This window comes from Dendrobates tinctorius, unplaced genomic scaffold (assembly GCF_039654945.1).
Source record: "Dendrobates tinctorius isolate UK_male_01 unplaced genomic scaffold, ASM3965494v1 ptg000005l, whole genome shotgun sequence".
NCBI lineage: Eukaryota > Metazoa > Chordata > Amphibia > Anura > Dendrobatidae > Dendrobates > Dendrobates tinctorius.
The window spans coordinates 27,043,248-27,057,599 of record NW_027361673.1 but is presented as its reverse complement, the minus strand read 5'-3'; the positions used below and the strand labels follow the sequence as shown (position 1 = coordinate 27,057,599).

Sequence of the window (14,352 nt, the reverse complement as noted above, 5' to 3'; positions counted from 1 at the left end):
TGACCTGCTCTACCCTCTCCTACTGTATCCTCACCCATCCCAGTAGACTGCGAGCCCTCACGGGCAGGGTCCCCTCTCCTTATGTACTTGTGTGTCCCTTGTCTTACACATGCTTACTATACTTGTCTATATTTCCCCTTTTCACATGTAAAGCGCCATGGAATAAATGGCGCTATATAAATGCATAATAATCATAATAATTATAATAATAATAATAATAACCCATGAGCTTTTGCACATTTTTTTCAGATTACACCCACAAGCATAAATTTATTTTATTGAGATTTTATGTGATATGCCAACACAAAGTAGCAAGTATTTGTGAAGTGCAAAGGAAATGATACATGGTTTTCTAATTATATTGAAAATATCAATCTGAAAATTACGATGTGCATTTGTATTCCACCCCGAGTTAATACTTTGTGGGACCACCTTTCGCTACACTTACTGCTTCAAGTCTTTTGAGGATTGACTTTTGGAGATCATCTGTGAACATCAATTTTCAAATCTTGCCACAGATTCTCAATGGCATTTAGGTCTGGACGTTGACTGGGCCTTTAACATTCATAAATATTTTTTGATCTAAACTATTCGATTGTAGCTCTGGCAGTATGTGGTTAGTGTCGCTCACCTGATGGAAGGTGAACCTACACTTAGTCTCAAGTCTTTTGTAGCCTCCAACAGGTTTTCCTCCAAGATTACCCTGTATTTAGCTCCATCCATCTTCCCATCAACTCTGACCGGCTTCCCTGTTCCTGCTAAAGAAAAGCCTCAACACAACGTTATGCTGCCACCACCATGTTTGGCAGTGGGGGGTTTCAGGGTGACATACAGAGTTTGTTTTCCGCTACACAAAACATTTTGCATATAGGCTAAAAAGTTCTACTTTGGTCTAGTCTGAAAACACCATCTGGAACACCTTCTTCCACATGCTAGCTGTGCCCCTACATTGCTTTTTGCAAACAGGACTTCTTATGGCTTGCTTTCAAAAAATATTTTTCTTCTTGCCACTCTAACAAAAAGGCCAGATTTGTGGAATGCGACTAATAGGGTAGTTGTCCTGTGGACAGATTCTTCCACCTGAGCTGTGGATCTCTGCAGCTCCTCCAGAGTGACCATAGGCCTCTTGTTTGCTTCTCTCATTAGTGCTCTCCTTGTTTTGAATGTCAGTTTAGGTGGACCACTGTGTTTTGGTACATTTGCAGTTGTACCATACTGCTTCCTTTTTTGGATGATTGATTGAACAGTGCTCTGTAAGATGATCAGAGCTCGGTCTTTTTTATAACCTAACCCTGCTTTAGTGTTCTTTACAACTTTATCCTTGACCTGTCTGATGTTTTCCTCGGCTTTCATGGTGCTGTTTAATCCCTAATGTTTTCATAGAAACCTACGAGGCCTTCACAGAACAGCTGTAGTTATACTGAGAAGAAATTACACACAGGTGTTCTGATTTTACTAAGTATGTGACTTTTGGAGGCATTTGGTCACTCAGAATTGTTATTTAGGGGTGTCAGACTACAGGGGACTGAATACATATGCAAGTCACAGTTTTTCAGATTAATGTTTTTAAAATAATTAAAAAACCACAGGGTGCAGTTGGGCCCAAATGGTTCTGTTAACTGTGGCCTCTGTTCACATGGGATGCATTTTAGTTAGCACTGGGCAGCCCCCCTATATGGTGTTACTAAGAGGCTGTGAACCAGAAGCTCTGCATTCCCTGTGTGAACACTGCCACATACAGATTATTTTTTGCACTGGTGTGCCACACGGCCAATCCCTGATTGTAAGCTGGCTGTCTCATTTGGTGTTATTGCACCTGTGCACTTGCCATTTTACTTGGGTCCACTGCACCCTGTTTAGTGCAGATGCATTTAGGCCTGTCTGGTTTTTTCCTGATTTTTTGGAGGATTTTTTCCTCTTTCTGAAGTTTTCTAATTAAAAAACAATGTATCATATCCTTTTCACTTCACAGATACTTGTCACTTTATGTTGGTATATTACATAAAATCCCAATAAAATAATGCTTAATTTTGTGGGTGTAACATGAAAAAATGTAGAAAAGTTCATGGAGTATGAATACTTTTTCAATGTACTGTATGGTGAGATAAACATTATTGGGCATTGAAAAAAGCTTAACTATAAGTAAATTACCTAAATTCCAATTTATTTATACCCGTCTTAATAAAATGCACTTTACAGATTAATTAACTGATGGAGTGGTTTTAACCTTGGATAGTTGGATAGCTATCAATTTTAAAAGAGAATGTACATTATCACCTAATTGAAAGCCAGATCTGTGGGTTTGGTTGCTGCTGCCACCTCTGGTCCAGCTATAGCAACGCATTCTGGTCAGCAGCAAGCTACTCCAGGGACTAAGTCCTCCTTTCGGTCCACTGAGCATGCCCGTGGAACGATCTCTCATTGGAGATCGGAGGTCACATGCTCAGGTCCTTCTCCAGCTCGGATAGGAAGGTCAGGAAGGTCCCGGAAGGACACTACTATAAAAGGTTTGCATGGCCGCTCGGCCATGTGCTAGTATAGACTGCACTACCAGACTACGAGGAGTGAGTGTTGTATGCATGTATGACTGTCTCTGGTGAATGACTCATTAAGAAACCCCTACCCTTGGTATGCATGTGTTGTGCAGCCTAGCCTGTTAAGTGCCCAGGCTTAGGTGTAGGTAGAGACAGAGTCTGAGACTGGCATCAGTGTCCACCGGTGGCTCTGCACGCCATGGTGCACGTGCTCGACACTCCACCATAGTCAGCATCTATAGTGGCGTCCGCAGGTGCGACTCCGCACGCTCAGAAAGTCTAGAGCAGTGTTTCTCAACTCCAGTCCTCAAGATCCACCAACAGGTCAAGTTTTCAGGATATCCTTAGCATTGCACAGGTGATTTCAACACCTGCTCAAGCATTAATTCCATCACATGTGCAAAACTAAGTAAATCCTGAAAACATGACCTGTTGGTGGGTCTTGAGGACTGGAGTTGAGAAACACTGGTCTAGAGGGACTCTGACCCCATGTCCTTGGGGCAGAGTTCTGTGACCGCATTCTGTGCGCTCCGTTGCCGAGCTCTGTGAGCTAAACAGGCTCCGGCATTTATGTTCTGCGGTAGTGCGGCTCTGTGAGGTAACAGAGTTCGCCCTGTTCACACTGGGTGACATTAACCCACGTGTGACCTTTTGTATACCACTTTATACTTCTGCCATTACTAAGCAGCAGTTTACCACCCCTGCACAGTGGACCCCGGGCAGCGAACGCACCTTACTATTATTTTATTATTTGGTGCATTCCGCCAGCCCTAACATTATGTGTGCAGACATTTTGCCTGAGCTTCTGTTAACAGCACAGATACTGTATGTGGGAAATGTAAGACACAAATCTGAAATATTCATGTCTATAGAATGCAAATTGCCTCTTCAGAAAGAAAGAGGACTTTTACTCTACAGCGCCACCTATTGGTAGTAGCGATCCTACAAGTCACAATCAACCCTTTAACGAGTCTTGTAATATGACTTAGGATAAAAGCCAAATCAGAATCTCAATTTGCAGACACGGTGTTTCGAGCTTGTCTATAGAAGAGTTTTCTGGGCATGCTCTATAACATGTTCAATGGACAGGGAGGGGGAGGAAGTAAACTATGTCTGTCATCTATATATTATCTATATATAGTTATTAGTACCTTTCATTATAGTTTATCACTGATGCTAAATGCTAAAATTTTAATTTTGGTAACAAAAATAAATATTAAATTATTGTTTGAAGATAAAAGTTGAAACTAGTATAAAAACAATATTAATTAATTAATAAAATGCAATATTCCCATTAAATACAAGTTCAAGATGAGCACAGCTTGTGCATAATTTCTACATGACATATCATTTTCAATTATCAAAAATAAAGAGTTTAAAAATATACTGCAGTTTTAAGGCATGTCGCACATTGCAAATACAAGGTAGATTTTCCGCTGTGGATTTGCATGTAGGCAATACACTGTGTGACTCAGTTGAAGAATTGTGAATGAGATTTCAAAAAATCACATTCACACTGCAGAAAAAATCTGCAGCACAAATTGCTCTGCAGTGACGATTTGAATTCCAGAGCATGTCAATCTATGCAGTAGTTGTGACAACGGATTGCAATGCTTAGGATAAAACACGCACCTTTTCCACAATAAAATCTATTTCATTGGCTTTGTTTTGCTTGTGATAATCATGTGGGAACATACCCCTACATATTTTTATCGCCATCTTCAGCTTTTATTGGTATGGTTCTGATCGGTCTTCTGCAGGTTGTGACCTGCCGGATTGCTCCAGTGTTTGCTGGAGTGATCCAGAAGTTACAACTTAATGTAGGTCTATGAGAGCCAGAACAAGGTTTTCAAAAACTTATATTGAGAGCCTGTGACCGTCATCTCTGCCTTCCGAACAGTCAGGCGTTGTAGTCACAAGATGGGGGCACTGGATTAGAGTGGCACCGGGAAGAGCTGAAGAATGGATGAAGAACTACTTATCTTCACATTCAATTTCTGAAAAAAGGCACCACCCTCTATATGCTCTACAATTCATTACGGGGGTGATAACATGCAAACATATTCATGTTATGTGTTCTCCTGGCTTATGTACAGCGATACATGGATGAGGAATGTCACTGATCCTCTTCCTCTTTCGGAAAGAATGTCCCACATTGGCACTCTATGTGTAAGCAAGTGGGCAGCTCTCACTACAGTTTACTCTAGCTTGGAATAATATACTTGGATGTAAGAACATAGACATTTGGATTAACAAATCTTTTTTTCTTTATATGTATGTCCTCGCTTAATTAGTAACTACACTTTAAAGAGGTGTTGTGGGTGTACATGAGGAATAAGACTTTATTTGGTGTATGACATGTATCGTACATTTTAACAAGATTTCCCTTCTAAAGGCGCTATCTCTAACTTTGCAATTGACACTGAGCTGGTGGAAGGATACTAGCTGCTATAATTTTTCACACATACAATACAGCAGCAAGGGATAGATCCCTGCTCTTCATTCCTTTGTTAGCACACAGACAGAGGAATAACAACATAGAGGAAATGAGATCTGAGATGTGTTAAGTGTGAATCCAGATGAGGATATGAGGTAAAAGACTTGTTAGAAAGATCAGCATAATCTTTCTGTGTCTGTCACTGTTTGTTTTCTTACTCTGCTCTTCACTACTCCTCACTCATCCCCTCTCCATAGAGTACAATACCTGAAAACTTACTGTGCTGGCAGTCCATCTTGACTTGAGCAAGGCAGAGTTGAACTGTTGTTTTTTTTCAGACAGCATGGTGAGTTCAGGACGTAGGAGGAAATGGATCATAAGGGGATAAGTAAGAAGATTTATGCAACAAGCTATATTATAACATTTGTTAGATTTGGTTGTACTATTAATTTACGTAAAGTTTAATATAAGCACCATTCCCATTTAACCACATAATAGAAGAGACCCATCAACACAAAAATGGTCCTTTTGGTAAAGTGGAAGGCTTTAAAGATGCATTGCTAAGGATATCAGATGACTTTGTTTTATACTAGCATAAGCTTGGTGAAGCAGTGATTTTATATTTTAGGCATAGGGCATAGATTATGTCTATTTCGAGAGCAATCTCCTAATTTCCTCCTTTTAAATCAATTTGCAGTATAATACAGTAGCATCGTCTACCTGCTCTTTTAGTAAAAGAATAATTCATACAGTGTTTTTTCCTTTAGATATATGCATTGCAACTAATTTCAAGTTATTTAAGGGGAACCTAATAGGTGATTCATGCTGCCCGAACCATGGGCTGCATCAATCAGGGACCAGCTCCATTTTTCAGCCATGTATATTCTCCTCTGAACCTAATAGCAGACTCAAGCTGCCCGAACCATGCAAATTTACTGACTAGTCCAAGAAGAATGTCCTGGTGGCTTCTCCCCATACCTCTATGTTAAACTGACCATTCTCTCCCTATTTGTATGTACAGGGAGAAACCTGTCTGTATAGACGAGTGGGATGAGTAGACTTTTCTGGGGACCTCCCTCTTCGACTATTCATCCTAGTCGCATTGTCACCAAGTGGCTTTTCAAAATATGTTTTCTCTGAATCACTGGAGCATTTCAGAATGGTTTCACCAACAGTCCCGGTGTATGGTTCATGCTACCTGTGGTTTGTAATCAGTTGTCAGGTTCCCTTTAATGTATAATACTATATTACCTTGTAGCAGGAATAGAATTGTAATTGTTAGTTTTTTGCCTGTTACATTTCTGAAACTTTAGATACTGAGTCTACCAAAAGTATCAAGCTTGTCAAAAGTAAAAGCACACGAAATGTCTTTTTCACTCTTGACAGTTGTGAAGTGCAAATAAATTATATAAATCCTATTGTTGTTGGTGTGTAGCAATTTAAAATCTGTTGCTCGTTGTATAACAATAAATTGTCTTTCTGGTGGTGCACAATTACGCAAACTTGTAGCACTTAAGTTGGTGCCTGACTAACCCTCCTCAAGCATTTCTGTATGGCAGATTATGATTTTTCTTTATCACTGCAAGTTGAAACCATCTGTAGCGATGAATTTCTATTTACATTATGTTCAGTGATATAGATTTGCTTTTCTGAAAAAAAAAAAAGTCTGGAAAAAAGTTTTTATTTACAAATATAAAAAAAAAGGCAATGCTATTAAAAGCATTATAAAGCATGAAAAAAAGAGATTGACAGCACTCCAGGAATAAAGAAAAAAAAATATTTTATTGTGGCAAATTAAGCCATATTAAAATCAAGTTGCCTGACGCGTTTCGAGTGCCTGGTGTGCACTATTTTTTTTTCTTTATTCCTGGAGTGCCGTCAATCTCCTTTTTTCCTGATTCTGCTATGCTAAGTAGCTTGGACGTGCACCCTCCACATGTGAATTGGCTCGTCTAATTTGGATTAATCTTGTGGCAGCTCCAAGACCTCCCTCCATGGACCTCTCCATTATAAAGCATACTCAGCATCATGTTTTTGTTAAGAAGCAGTCTTCCTCCCATCAAAGTTTTTATCAACTTATGGTAATATATTGCAGTAATCATATTATATATCACTGTGTACTTACAATTGCTCATCTTGCCTTTCTACCCAGCTAATTCTTCTCTTTTCTCTGTTCTATGTAGAAACAGGAAGTCTCTTTTCCCTGCAGTTATCATTCCACTCTTCAACTCCTGACCCAGCTGCTCTCCTCCTCCCACCTGCCAGGGACCTTTGTGTGAATTATGACTCATACAGGGAAAATTGACCTCCGGTTTTTACATAGAACTTAAGATTCAGTTCATCAGTTTTTAATCATGTGATGTCATAGACCTAATGGAAAGGAGAAGAATTAGCTGGGTAGGAAGGCAAAATGAGCAATTGCAAGTACACAATGCTATATAGGATTATGACTGCAATGTATTAAGATAATATACGGTAAGTTCTGATGAGAACACTTCTTTTATCACTAGTACATGTGAATATGTAAAATTTGTGCCATTATGACTTACCTCCCAGCAGTCTCAATGTCACCTTTGCTTACCTTAAGGCTGTGTGCACACGCTGCGGATTATGTGCGGATTCATCCGCGCGGATTTTGTAAAATCCGCAGGTGAAACCGCAGGTCAAAAGACCTGCGGTTTTACCTGCGGATTGCTCTGCGGTTTTGCCCTGCGGTTTTCCATCTCCTCAAATGGAGGAGATGGCAAACCGCAGGAGAATCCGCAGAAAGAATTGACATGTCAATTCTTTCTGCGGATTGAAAACCGCAGATAATCCGCGCGGAAAATTCCGCACCATCTGCATTGCGGTTTTTGATTCCCATAGGGAATCATGGTACTGTACACCGCAGCAGAAACTGCTGCGGGTCCGCAGCGGCCAAAACCACTGCGGAACCGCAGCAAAATCCGCAGCGTGTGCACACAGCCTTAAAACTCTGATTACAGGTTCACAAAATGTCTCACATTTTAAAAAGAGCAAAAAGTAAAAATTAAAAGCAGGGGATATAAGATGAAGGTGAGAAAACAAAATATTGATGCAGTGGGAAGAGACTAAGGAGTGATTATGATATTTCTTTATAAAAATATGCACTACATAAAGCTTCAGATGTGCCATAATCCTTCAACCTCAATAGCACACAGGCTAGCTATAGAAACCAATGAGTATTTCTTAATTTCAGTGAACACCAGCAGTTTTCACTGCCCAAATCCTGCTGATCATGGCGTTCACTATTGTTTTATAGAGAACACAAGGGACTCTCTAGTAAAGACTAAAACTGCCTTAATAGGATGTGGAGAAAGAATGTAAACTTTTCTACATGTTCAATCGCTAATGGTTCATATTTTTCAGCATTTGAGATATAATGTGGAAAAGCTTAAACATTAATAGGGTTTTCCAAGGTTTTTTTTTAATTTCATAGGACTGCAGTCATGAAAATTAACAATCTTATCTATGCTCCCACCCAGATCGAGTATTGCCTTTATATTCACTGCGCACGGTCTTTGTAGATAGGCTACGTGATGCGCCAACTACCTCTGCATCACTGTATTCTGATACCACACATCTTGTGGGTCCTTAGGAAGATTTATTGGGGCCGTGTACAATGAACAAAAATATTTGGATACCGTGTATAGAAATATATATACTGTATATTATATTATATTTATATGTATATTATATATATATATACACACACAGTGGTGAATTAATATGCAGTTGAGGAGGGCACCTGTTTATAATTGCTTACAACAAAGGGGCTGTGTTTCATGATCTTAAGGCCCCTTTACATTTAGCAATGCACCAGCGATCCGACCACGATGCGACCTGGTCAGGATCGCTGGTGCATCGCTAAATGGTCGCTAGTGAGCTGCCACACAGGCAGATCTCACAGCGATGCAGCGACGCAGCAGTGGTCGTTACTTACCTTTCACACGCAGCGATGCTGATGTCCTCCCGCCCGCGCCCACACGTCGCTCGTCGGCGCCGGCAGGAAGCGCCCGACGAGAAATGGACACGGCCGATCTTGCGCGATCAGCGACAGACAGCAGGGGAGCAGGTCGGAAGTAAGTATCACATGTAGCGATATCGCTAGCAATATCACTGCTGTGTCACAAAATCGGTGACGCTTTAGCGATATTGCTAGCGATATCGCTATGTGTAAAACCCCCTTTAGTCCGATCACCTCTTATAGTCTGATGAGTATTTGTACCATTACCTTTATGGCAACTGTAGGTTTAACCCTTTACTGATACTTTACATATTTCATTTAACTCGATGGAAATATGCTTTACATGACAATATATACAGATTTGCCTTGTCTTTTTTCTCTTTATTGTGTATCTCATTAGCAAGTCCTTTACTGAGCTTTGAGTGTCAAGGTATTTTTGACACCTTTCTTTCCTGCTTTCAGATTTCCATATCAAAGGTGATGAAGGTCCTAATAGAGCCAATAAGCAAATGCACCATAATTGCTTTGATTTGGGTATTAGCTCACAGCAGCACTTCAGCAGCATTGATTGTGACAGCAGACATGACATTTCTGAATACAGATTACCTCTATTTTTAGACAGCATGCTGATATTTGCTTATTCTGTGTACCCGGGGAAGCAGCGCTGGGAGATTGGCATGGGCCTGACAGATTAGAGCTTCAATATATTTTATTGCAGTAAAACATTTGTACACCTTTGTTTTACAATATAGGAATGTACAAAATACTTTTTTTCTTTGCTCTATACCTTATAATAAGTGTCTTTCTACTGCTTTATAAATAAATGAATAAATATATACAGTTTACTGAACATTAAAACTGACCATATAAATGTAAGGTAACTAGATGCATAGCATGGTGGTTCAGTGGTTAGCACTGTTGCTTTGCAGCGCTGGGGTCCTGGGTCAAAACCCACCAAGGACAACATCTGCAAGGAGTTTGTATATTCTCCCTGTGTTAGTGTGGGTTTCCTCTGGGTACTCCGGTTTCCTCCCACACTCCAAAGGCATACTGATAGGGAATCTAGATTGTGAGCCCCATCAGGGACAGTGATGATGATGGAATTAATGGCACTATATATGTGAATAAAATAAATGGATACAAAAACAGTTAGATTGATACCCAAGCAATAAATAAAGGGCATAGGAGGTGAACCCATAATATGTGTACCAGAAGTGACACCCATGAAAATTTTGCTAGCACATGCTTCAAAAATTTGGGAAAATAAAAATGATAGTGAGGTTGTTTTACTACTAGTGATGAGTGATTATACTCCTGGCTTGGGTTTTTCTGAGCATGCTCGGGTGACCTCGTATTTGGATGTGCTCAGAGATTTAGTTTCTGGTGACGCAGCTGCATGATTTGTGGCTGCTGGACAGCCTGAATACATGTGAGGAATGCCTGTTTGTTAGGCAATCTCCACATGTATTCAGGCTGGCCAGCAGCCCCAAGTCATGCAGCTGAGGCGACAAAAACTGAATCTCCGAGCAAGCCAAAATACTCGGAAGACACCCGAGTGTGCTCGGGAAAACCCGAGCAACGAATATACTTGCTCATCACTAATTACTACCACTGTACCAGACTGTTTTGAACAGGATGAAATAATTTTTTCAATCTCATTGCAAAAATGACAGCACGTGTTACTAGAAACCCTCACTTGGTTCTAGATAATCCAAAGGTTCCATGAAACCATCGCTTATAAACACTGTGATAGCATTAAAACAGCTATATGCTAAGTAAAATCTACTCTTAAAGAGGACCTGTCACCAGGTCAAAAGTGGCCAGTTTTTTCTCTTATTCTATTCATGCTGCTCCCTTGAGTATGCTTTTATATAGGGGAATGTTTACGATCTTTAGGGGGCGTGGCTCCCAAGAGAATTTTGCAGTCCATATTGACGGACAAATAAAAAAGTTATGGCTCTGGGAAGAAGGGGTGGAAAAAACGAAAAAGCAAATACGGAAAAATCCAAGGTGGTAAAGGGGTTAAAGTATCACCTGTTGGTAGCTTTCACTTGTCAAGGGAAACTTAATGGGAACCTGTGATCACATTTTTACATATGTGCCAGTCATGAGAAATCTAGCATAGAAGCTATAAACAAATTGGGCTGTAAATACACTGATGACTAATCAATACGCTCTTACTACTTCTTTCCAGAGCACTGGTTCGCCCCAGTGCACTTCTAGTCTAATTTACATATGACTTTTTTTAATAGATTTCTCATAAATCTCTGAAAAAAGGGAACATTTTCATAGGAGGATAAATACTTATACAGTTACACCACTGATTCCATATATAAAACCATGGTGACAAGTTCCTCTTTAATGCACCATACATTCTCCAGCTTTTGCTGCTCATGAGGCTGTGAATACTTTTAGATGACATACAATTGTTGAATTCAGTGATTGTTCCTGTCCTGTCCTGTGCCAAAGACATGGAGTCCACTAGGTTTACTGAAAAGCATCATGGCTCTTTGTATCAGTTTAAAATCCATATCAGTAGTACTTTTCATAGAGAATTAGACATTGTGGCAGCACATGATCATTGTTACTTCATATTAACTTCAGGAATGAATAGCTGGCAAAGAATTAGTAGCAATGTTTAGCATAATAATTCACAACACATCAGTAGTACATTGCAATATTATGAAAGTTCATCACACACTTATGTATCAGTGTTTTCTAGTGATGAGCGAGTACACTCATTACTCGAGATTTCCTGAGCATGCTCGGGTGATCTCCGAGTATTTTGGCGTGCTCGGAGATTTAGTTTCTGCTGCCATAGCTGCATGATTTGTGGCTGCTAGCCAGCCTGAATACATGTGGGGATTGCCTGTTTGTTAGGAATTCCCCACATATATTCAGGCTGTCTAGCAGCTGCAAATCATGCAGCTACAGCGAGAGAAACTAAATCTCCGAGTACATCCAAATACTCGGAGGACACCCGAGCATGCTCAGGAAATCTCGAGTAACGAGTATACTCGCTCATCACTAGTGTTTTCTCTAAAATCATAGTTGTTAATACTCTATTCATTGCTCAACACTACCCATGCCACTTGCCCCAAAGTTCCTTCTTATAGAATCCTACCTGTCATGTATGAATTCCATAAACTTCAAAGATGCCTCTACCTTGTGCCAGTCCTTACACTGGCTACCCATCCACTCCAGAATTCAGTATTACCCTCACCCACAAAGCCCTCCATGGCTCAGCACCACCCTACATCTCCTCTCTCGTCTCAGCCTACCACCCTACCCATGCCCTCCATTCTGCTAATTACCTGAGGTTAACATCCTCATTAATCAGAACCTCCCACTCCCGTCTCCAAGACTTTTCACGTGCCGCGCCAACTCTTTGGAATGCACTACCCAGGCTAGTATGATTAATCCCCAATCCCCGCAGTTTTAAGCGTGCCTTAAAAACGCATTTGTTCAGACTGGCCTATAGCCTCAACGCATTAACCTAAATATCCCTGTGTGGCTCATATCAATATGTTTTACCATAGCCTGGTTCCTCGCATCATGTTCTCACATGCTTTTTGCATTTAATAGCCCTCTGTGTCTGTACTGTTACATATTTAGACTGTTAACTGGTTCATGCAGCAACAGGAACACACAATTCTTACACTAGGGGTGGTCCAAACAATTAAAACAATAAAAGCAATTGTTACCACCCACCTTTTGTGTCTCCCCTATTTCCTTATAGATTGTAAGCTTGCGAGCAGGGCCCTCATTCCTCTTGGTATCTGTTTTGATTTATGTGTTTATTGCTATGCTATGAGCGCAAAACACAGTTCTGTCAGAAAGCAAAGCACATAAATCAGTGTCAAAAGTAATGAAGCTTCTAAGAAATTGGTCACTTGCACAATTAGTGGTTTATAAATGAATCAATTATATAGTAAATGTTTGGCACTGTGCATTAGAAGCTCAGCAAAAATCGGCATTACATGCATATTAAATGATATTGATGACTTTACTAAATGAATCATTGCTTGAATTTTGTTGCCATTCATTTTTGGGATATTTTATGAACAGTCTTTAAGATGTGTTATGGCAAGTTTATTAAATTTGCCCATTTGTTTGTCAAGGGAAACAACTTTCTGATGTGACACCGACTTATAACATTTTGGAATATAATGTTTTAGCCTGGTTGATCTGAGATGTTGCATTAATTATGTAAGTCATTAAATTTGCTTAGGCGCTCCTGTCTTTACTTTGTGAATATTGTACATGTGATGTCGAATGTGCAGTTTCCATTTACAGTCTCACACACGCAAACCAAACTTCGCCCCAATGTCATTTCTCTGTAAGTCACAGGTCTGAGGGTAGCGAGAAGAATCTTGTCTTTTGCCGGCTGTTCCGCCTATTTGCTCAAAATTCCATTACAACATTGTGCACTGAATTGAATGCAATGCATTGGATGTTAGACTATTAATTTTGTAAGCAATTATTTACAGAAAGAATGAAACATTATTGAATGAACATTTTTTTCTTTTTCTTCTTTTACAGTTATAACTTTGACAATCCATGAAAACAGAACAGTTCAGAAATGTATGGAACTTTAAGGTATGTACAGATATGACAAAGTTTCTTATGGTAGATTTATGGAGCGCCTGCTTCATCCACAATTATATACATGACCTGGTATGAATAAAAATATAGAAGAAGCAATTAAAGTTCATAAACTTGTTCCCAGTTTATATATTAATACATTTTTTTGTTTAATTTTTTTTTTTAGCATCTTAATAGTGTAATAACGTTTTCCAGTGTGCTTAAAGGGGTTTTCCGGTCAAAAAACTCACTCTATGTGGCTGCAGACTTGTGAATCCTCACATCGCGCACACTGCATGCTGTGAGGATTCTCTGGTGCCAGCATCGTGAACGGTGGTCATGTGACCGCCAGTATGTCATATGCATACTCCAGGCCACATTCCAACTAGACTGTTTCCGTCATCGCTCAAAACACTTGCATTGGGTGAGGTCATGCCCACCTAGTCGGAATGTTGCCAGTGGTATGCATATGGTATACTTGTGGTCATATGACCGCTGTTCTCGGCACCAGCACTAGAGGATTCACAGGTCTGAAGTCACATAGAGTGACTGCAGACTTACCATTTAAGAACGGATAACCACTTTATCACCACAGAGCTCCTTCTAGAAAGAAAATCACATGATACATACAAAAACATGTTGCAGTAGAGCAGGGAACCATGAAATTTTTGTACATCATTAAAATAAATATGAACATAATAACAAATTTTAAATCACTGTCTAATTTGAAAGGAAATAGATATATTCATAGATATCTACTGTGTAGACATTGAGCACATATAAATATTTTCAACAGAGCCTGAAAATGTCAT

The 14,352-nt window shown here is 39.8% G+C and overlaps 1 long non-coding RNA gene across 2 annotated transcripts in view; it reads left to right on the top strand.

The window, feature by feature from the left end:
• The window catches only part of LOC141084290 (uncharacterized), a 156,676-nt gene that overhangs the window by 37,266 nt on the left and 105,058 nt on the right, over nucleotides 1-14,352 (top strand). For both annotated transcript variants that reach the window (XR_012230968.1, XR_012230967.1), the window contains exon 2: nucleotides 13,499-13,555. This is a non-coding gene — a long non-coding RNA (uncharacterized lncRNA). The remainder of the gene's footprint in view (nucleotides 1-13,498; nucleotides 13,556-14,352) is intronic.